Genomic DNA, 8340 nt, shown 5'->3' on the forward strand with positions numbered 1-8340 from the left:
AAAACGACGATTTCTCGCCGATTTTCGTTGTTTTCATGCTTGAATTCGCATAGAAGAGCACGAAATCTACTAAATAATCACTTTTAACCAAGATTCAACGGCTGAATTGCAAGAAAACAGCAGAATTCTGCACGAAATCATCAAAATTCTTAGAGAAAACCGCATATTTCGATGCAAAACGACGATTTCTCGCCGATTTTCGTTGTTTTCTGGCTTGAATTCGCAAAGAAGAGCACGAAATCTACAAAATCATCACTTTTTACCAAGATTCAACGGCTGAATTGCAAAAAAACAGCAGAATTCTGCACGAAATCATCAGAGTTCTTAGAGAAAACCGCATATTTTAATGCAAAACGACGATTTCTCGCTGATTTTCGTTGTTTTCTATCTTGAATTCGCAAAGAAGAGCACAAAATCTACAAAATAATGGCTTTTTACCAAGATTCAACGGCTGAATTGCAAGAAAACTGCAGAATTCTGCACGAAATCATCAAAATTCTTACAGAAAACCGCATATTTTGATGCAAAACGACGATTTCTCGCCGATTTTCGTTGTTTTCTGGTTTGAATTCGCAAAGAAGAGCACGAAATCGACAAAATCATGACTTTTTACCAAGATTCAACGGCTGAATTGCAAGAAAACAGCAGAATTCTGCACGAAATCATCAAAATTCTTACAGAAAACCGCATATTTCGATGCAAAACGACGATTTCTCGCCAATTTTCGTTGTTTTCAGGCTTTAATTCGCAAAGAAGAGCACGAAATCGACAAAATCATGACTTTTTACCAAGATTCAACGGCTGAATTGCAAGAAAACAGCAGAATTCTGCACGAAATCATCAAAATTCTTAGAGAAAACCGCATATTTCGATGCAAAACGACGATTTCTCGCCGATTTTCGTTGTTTTCTGGCTTGAATTCGCAAAGAAGAGCCAATTCAGCCGTTGAATCTTGGTAAAAAGTCATGATTTTGTAGATTTTGTGCTCTTCTTTGCGAATTCAAGATAGAAAACAACGAAAATCAGCAAGAAATCGTCGATTTGCATCGAAATATGCGGTTTTCTCTAAGAATTTTGATGATTTCGTGCAGAATTCTGCTGTTTTCTTGCAATTCAGCCGTTGAATCTTGGTAAAAAGTTATGATTTTGTAGATTTCGTGCTCTTCTTTGCAAATTCATGCCAGAAAACAACGAAAATCGGCTAGAAATCGTCGGTTTGCATCGAAATATGCGGTTTTCTGTAAGAATTTTGATGATTTCGTGCAGAATTCTGCTGTTTTCTTGCAATTCAGCCGTTGAATCTTGGTAAAAAGTCATGATTTTGTAGATTTCGTGCTCTTCTTTGCGAATTCAAGCCAGAAAACAACGAAAATCGGCGAGAAATCGTCGTTTTGCATCGAAATATGCAGTTTTCTCTAAGAATTTTGATGATTTCGTGCAGAATTCTGCTGTTTTCTTGCAATTCAGCCGTTGAATCTTGGTAAAAAGTCATGATTTTGTAGATTTCGTGCTCTTCTTTGCGAATTCAAGCCAGAAAACAACGAAAATGGGCGAGAAATCGTCGTTTTGCATCGAAATATGCAGTTTTCTCTAAGAATTTTGATGATTTCGTGCAGAATTCTGCTGTTTTCTTGCAATTCAGCCGTTGAATCTTGGTAAAAAGTCATGATTTTGTAGATTTCGTGCTCTTCTTTGCGAATTCAAGCCAGAAAACAACGAAAATGGGCGAGAAATCGTCGTTTTGCATCGAAATATGCGGTTTTCTCTAAGAATTTTGACGATTTCGTGCAGAATTCTGCTGTTTTCTTGCAATTCAGCCGTTGAATCTTGGTAAAAAGTCATGATTTTGTAGATTCCGTGCTCTTCATTGCGAATTCAAGATAGAAAACAACGAAAATCAGCGAGAAATCGTCGTTTTGCATCGAAATATGCGGTTTTCTCTAAGAATTTTGATGATTTCGTGCAGAATTCTGCTGTTTTCTTGCAATTCAGCCGTTGAATCTTGGTAAAAAGTAATGATTTTGTAGATTTCGTGCTCTTCTTTGCGAATTCAAGCCAGAAAACAACGAAAATCGGCGAGAAATCGTCGTTTTGCATCGAAATATGCGGTTTTCTCTAAGAATTTTGATGATTTCGTGCAGAATTCTGCTGTTTTCTTGCAATTCAGCCGTTGAATCTTGGGAAAAAGTGATGATTTTGTAGATTTCGTGCTCTTCTTTGCAAACTCAAGCCAGAAAACAACGAAAATCGGCGAGAAATCGTCGTTTTGCATCGAAATATGCGGTTTTCTCTAAGAATTTTGACGATTTCGTGCAGAATTCTGCTGTTTTCTTGCAATTCAGCCGTTGAATCTTGGTAAAATGTCATGATTTTGTAGATTTTGTGCTCTTCTTTGCGAATTCAAGATAGAAAACAACGAAAATCAGCGAGAAATCGTCGTTTTGCATCGAAATATGCGGTTTTCTCTAAGAATTTTGATGATTTCGTGCAGAATTCTGCTGTTTTCTTGCAATTCAGCCGTTGAATCTTGGTAAAAAGTCATGATTTTGTAGATTTCGTGCTCTTGTTTGCAAATTCATGCCAGAAAACAACGACAATCGGCGAGAAATCGTCGCTTTGCATCGAAATATGCGGTTTTCTGTAAGAATTTTGATGATTTCGTGCAGAATTCTGCTGTTTTCTTGCAATTCCGAAATCTACAAAATCATGACTTTTTACCAAGATTCAACGGCTGAATTGCAAGAAAACAGCAGAATTCTGCACGAAATCATCAAAATTCTTACAGAAAACCGCATATTTCGATGCTAAACGACGATTTCTCGCCGATTTTCGTTGTTTTCTGGCTTGAATTCGCAAAGAAGAGCACGAAATCTACAAAATCATGACTTTTTACCAAGATTCAACGGCTGAATTGCAAGAAAACAGCAGAATTCTGCACGAAATCATCAAAATTCTTACAGAAAACCGCATATTTCGATGCAAAACGACGATTTCTCGCCGATTTTCGTTGTTTTCTGGCTTGAATTCGCAAAGAAAAGCACGAAATCTACAAAATCATCACTTTTTACCAAGATTCTACGGCTGAATTGCAAGAAAACAGCAGAATTCTGCACGAAATCATCAAAATTCTTACAGAAAACCGCATATTTCGATGCAAAACAACGATTTCTCGCCGATTTTCGTTGTTTTCTGGCTTGAATTCGCAAAGAAGAGCACGAAATCTACAAAATCATCAGATTTTACCAAGATTCTACGGCTGAATTGCAAGAAAACAGCAGAATTCTGCACGAAATCATCAAAATTCTTACAGAAAACCGCATATTTCGATGCAAAACGACGATTTCTCGCCGATTTTCGTTGTTTTCTGGCTTGAATTCGCAAAGAAGAGCACGAAATCTACAAAATCATGACTTTTTACCAAGATTCAACGGCTGAATTGCAAGAAAACAGCAGAATTCTGCACGAAATCATCAAAATTCTTAGAGAAAACCGCATATTTCGATGCAAAACGACGATTTCTCGCGGATTTTCGTTGTTTTCTGGCTTGAATTCGCAAAGAAAAGCACGAAATCTACAAAATCATCACTTTTTACCAAGATTCTACGGCTGAATTGCAAGAAAACAGCAGAATTCTGCACGAAATCATCAAAATTCTTACAGAAAACCGCATATTTCGATGCAAAACAACGATTTCTCGCCGATTTTCGTTGTTTTCTGGCTTGAATTCGCAAAGAAGAGCACGAAATCTACAAAATCATCAGATTTTACCAAGATTCTACGGCTGAATTGCAAGAAAACAGCAGAATTCTGCACGAAATCATCAAAATTCTTACAGAAAACCGCATATTTCGATGCAAAACGACGATTTCTCGCCGATTTTCGTTGTTTTCTGGCTTGAATTCGCAAAGAAGAGCACGAAATCTACAAAATCATGACTTTTTACCAAGATTCAACGGCTGAATTGCAAGAAAACAGCAGAATTCTGCACGAAATCATCAAAATTCTTAGAGAAAACCGCATATTTCGATGCAAAACGACGATTTCTCGCTGATTTTCGTTGTTTTCTATCTTGAATTCGCAAAGACGAGCACGAAATCTACAAAATCATGACTTTTTACCAAGATTCAACGGCTGAATTGCAAGTAAACAGCAGAATTCTGCACGAAATCGTCAAAATTCTTAGAGAAAATCGCATATTTCGATGCAAAACGACGATTTCTCGCCGATTTTCGTTGTTTTCTGGCTTGAATTCGCAAAGAAGAGCACGAAATCTACAAAATCATCACTTTTTACCAAGATTCAACGGCTGAATTGCAAGAAAACAGCAGAATTCTGCACGAAATCATCAAAATTCTTAGAGAAAACCGCATATTTCGATGCAAAACGACGATTTCTCGCCGATTTTTGTGGTTTTCTGGCTTGAATTCGCAAAGAAGAGCACGAAATCTACAAAATCATGACTTTTTACCAAGATTCAACGGCTGAAATGCAAGAAAACAGCAAAATTCTGCACGAAATCATCAAAATTCTTACAGAAAACCGCATATTTCGATGCAAAACAACGATTTCTTGCCGATTTTCGTTGTTTTCTGGCTTGAATTCGCAAAGAAGAGCACGAAATCTACAAAATCATCACTTTTTACCAAAATTCTACGGCTGAATTGCAAGAAAACAGCAGAATTCTGCACGAAATCATCAAAATTCTTACAGAAAACCGCATATTTCGATGCAAAACGACGATTTCTCGCCGATTTTCGTTGTTTTCTGGCTTGAATTCGCAAAGAAAAGCACGAAATCTACAAAATCATCACTTTTTACCAAGATTCTACGGCTGAATTGCAAGAAAACAGCAGAATTCTGCACGAAATCATCAAAATTTTTACAGAAAACCGCATATTTCGATGCAAAACAACGATTTCTCGCCGATTTTCGTTGTTTTCTGGCTTGAATTCGCAAAGAAGAGCACGAAATCTACAAAATCATCAGTTTTTACCAAGATTCTACGGCTGAATTGCAAGAATACAGCAGAATTCTGCACGAAATCATAAAAATTCTTACAGAAAACCGCATATTTCGATGCAAAACGACGATTTCTCGCCGATTTTCGTTGTTTTCTGGCTTGAATTCGCAAAGAAGAGCACGAAATCTACAAAATCATGACTTTTTACCAAGATTCAACGGCTGAATTGCAAGAAAACAGCAGAATTCTGCACGAAATCATCAAAATTCTTAGAGAAAACCGCATATTTCGATGCAAAACGACGATTTCTCGCTGATTTTCGTTGTTTTCTATCTTGAATTCGCAAAGACGAGCACGAAATCTACAAAATCATGACTTTTTACCAAGATTCAACGGCTGAATTGCAAGTAAACAGCAGAATTCTGCACGAAATCGTCAAAATTCTTAGAGAAAATCGCATATTTCGATGCAAAACGACGATTTCTCGCCGATTTTCGTTGTTTTCTGGCTTGAATTCGCAAAGAAGAGCACGAAATCTACAAAATCATCACTTTTTACCAAGATTCTACGGCTGAATTGCAAGAAAACAGCAGAATTCTGCACGAAATCATCAAAATTCTTACAGAAAACCGCATATTTCGATGCAAAACAACGATTTCTCGCCGATTTTCGTTGTTTTCTGGCTTGAATTCGCAAAGAAGAGCACGAAATCTACAAAATCATCACTTTTTACCAAGATTCTACGGCTGAATTGCCAGAAAACAGCAATTCTGCACGAAATCATCAAAATTCTTACAGAAAACCGCATATTTCGATGCAAAACGACGATTTCTCGCCGATTTTCGTTGTTTTCTGGCTTGAATTCGCCAAGAAGAGCACGAAATCTACAAAATCATGACTTTTTACCCAGATTCAACGGCTGAATTGCAAGAAAACAGCAGAATTCTGCACGAAATCATCAAAATTCTTAGAGAAAACTGCATATTTCGATGCAAAACAACGATTTCTCGCCGATTTTCGTTGTTTTCTATCTTGAATTCGCCAAGAAGAGCACGAAATCTACAAAATCATGACTTTTTACCAAGATTCAACGGCTGAATTGCAAGTAAACAGCAGAATTCTGCACGAAATCGTCAAAATTCTTAGAGAAAACCGCATATTTCGATGCAAAACGATGATTTCTCGCCGATTTTCGTTGTTTTCTGGCTTGAATTCGCAAAGAAGAGCACGAAATCTACAAAATCATCACTTTTTACCAAGATTCAACGGCTGAATTGCAAGAAAACAGCAGAATTCTGCACGAAATCATCAAAATTCTTAGAGAAAACCGCATATTTCGATGCAAAACGACGATTTCTCGCCGATTTTCGTTGTATTCTGGCTTGAATTCGCAAAGAAAAGCACGAAATCTACAAAATCATCACTTTTTACCAAGATTCAACGGCTGAATTGCAAGAAAACAGCAGAATTCTGCACGAAATTATCAAAATTCTTAGAGAAAACCGCATATTTCGATGCAAAACGACGATTTCTCACCGATTTTCGTTGTTTTCTGGCTTGAATTCGCAAAGAAGAGCACGAAATCTACAAAATCATCACTTTTTACCAAGATTCAATGGCTGAATTGCAAGAAAACAGCAGAATTCTGCACGAAATCATCAAAATTCTTAGAGAAAACCGCATATTTCGATGCAAAACGACGATTTCTCGCCGATTTTCGTTGTTTTCTGGCTTGAATTCGCAAAGAAGAGCACGAAATCTACAAAATCATCACTTTTTACCAAGATTCAACATCTGAATTGCAAGAAAACAGCAGAATTCTGCACGAAATCATCAAAATTCTTAGAGAAAACTGCATATTTCGATGCAAAACAACGATTTCTCGCCGATTTTCGTTGTTTTCTATCTTGAATTCGCCAAGAAGGGCACGAAATCTACAAAATCATGACTTTTTACCAAGATTCAACGGCTGAATTGCAAGAAAACAGCAGAATTCTGCACGAAATCGGCAAAATTCTTAGAGAAAACCGCATATTTCGATGCAAAACGACGATTTCTCGCCGATTTTCGTTGTTGTCTGGCTTGAATTCGCAAAGAAGAGCACGAACTCTACAAAATCATGACTTTTTACCAAGATTCAACTGCTGAATTGCAAGAAAACAGCAGAATTCTGCACGAAATCATAAAAATTCTTAGAGAAAACCGCATATTTCGATGCAAAACGACGATTTCTCGCTGATTTTCGTTGTTTTCTATCTTGAATTCGCAAAGAAGAGCACGAAATCTACAAAATCATGACTTTTTACCAAGATTCAACGGCTGAATTGCAAGTAAACAGCAGAATTCTGCTCGAAATCGTCAAAATTCTTAGAGAAAACCGCATATTTCGATGCAACACGACGATTTCTCGCCGATTTTCGTTGTTTTCTGGCTTGAATTCGCAAAGAAGAGCACGAAATCTACAAAATCATGACTTTTTACCAAGATTCAACGGCTGAATTGCAAGAAAACAGCAGAATTCTGCACGAAATCATCAAAATTCTTAGAGAAAACCGCATATTTCGATGCAAAACGACGATTTCTCGCCGATTTTCGTTGTTTTCTGGCTTGAATTCGCAAAGAAGAGCACGAAATCTACAAAATCATGACTTTTTACCAAGATTCAACGGCTGAATTGCAAGAAAACAGCAGAATTCTGCACGAAATCATCAAAATTCTTACAGAAAACCGCATATTTCGTTGCAAAACGACGATTTCTTGCCGATTTTCGTTGTTTTCTGGCTTGAATTCGCAAAGAAGAGCACGAAATCTACAAAATCATGACTTTTTACCAAGATTCAACGGCTGAATTGCAAGAAAACAGCAGAATTCTGCACGAAATCATCAAAATTCTTACAGAAAACCGCATATTTCGATGCAAAACGACGATTTCTCGCCGATTTTCGTTGTTTTCTGGCTTGAATTCGCAAAGAAGAGCACGAAATCCACAAAATCATCACTTTTTACCAAGATTCTACGGCTGAATTGCAAGAAAACAGCAGAATTTTGCACGAAATCATCAAAATTCTTACAGAAAACCGCATATTTCGATGCAAAACAACGATTTCTCGCCGATTTTCGTTGTTTTCTGGCTTGAATTCGCAAAGAAGAGCACGAAATCTACAAAATCATCACTTTTTACCAAGATTCTACGGCTGAATTGCCAGAAAACAGCAGATTTCTGCACGAAATCATCAAAATTCTTACAGAAAACCGCATATTTCGATGCAAAACGACGATTTCTCGCCGATTTTCGTTGTTTTCTGGCTTGAATTCGCAAAGAAGAGCACGAAATCTACAAAATCATCACTTTTTACCAATATTCAACGGCTGAATTGCAA

Source organism: Gnatocerus cornutus, unplaced genomic scaffold (assembly GCF_029298725.1).
Source record: "Gnatocerus cornutus isolate USDA-ARS CGAHR unplaced genomic scaffold, icGnaCorn1.1 ctg00000034.1, whole genome shotgun sequence".
NCBI lineage: Eukaryota > Metazoa > Arthropoda > Insecta > Coleoptera > Tenebrionidae > Gnatocerus > Gnatocerus cornutus.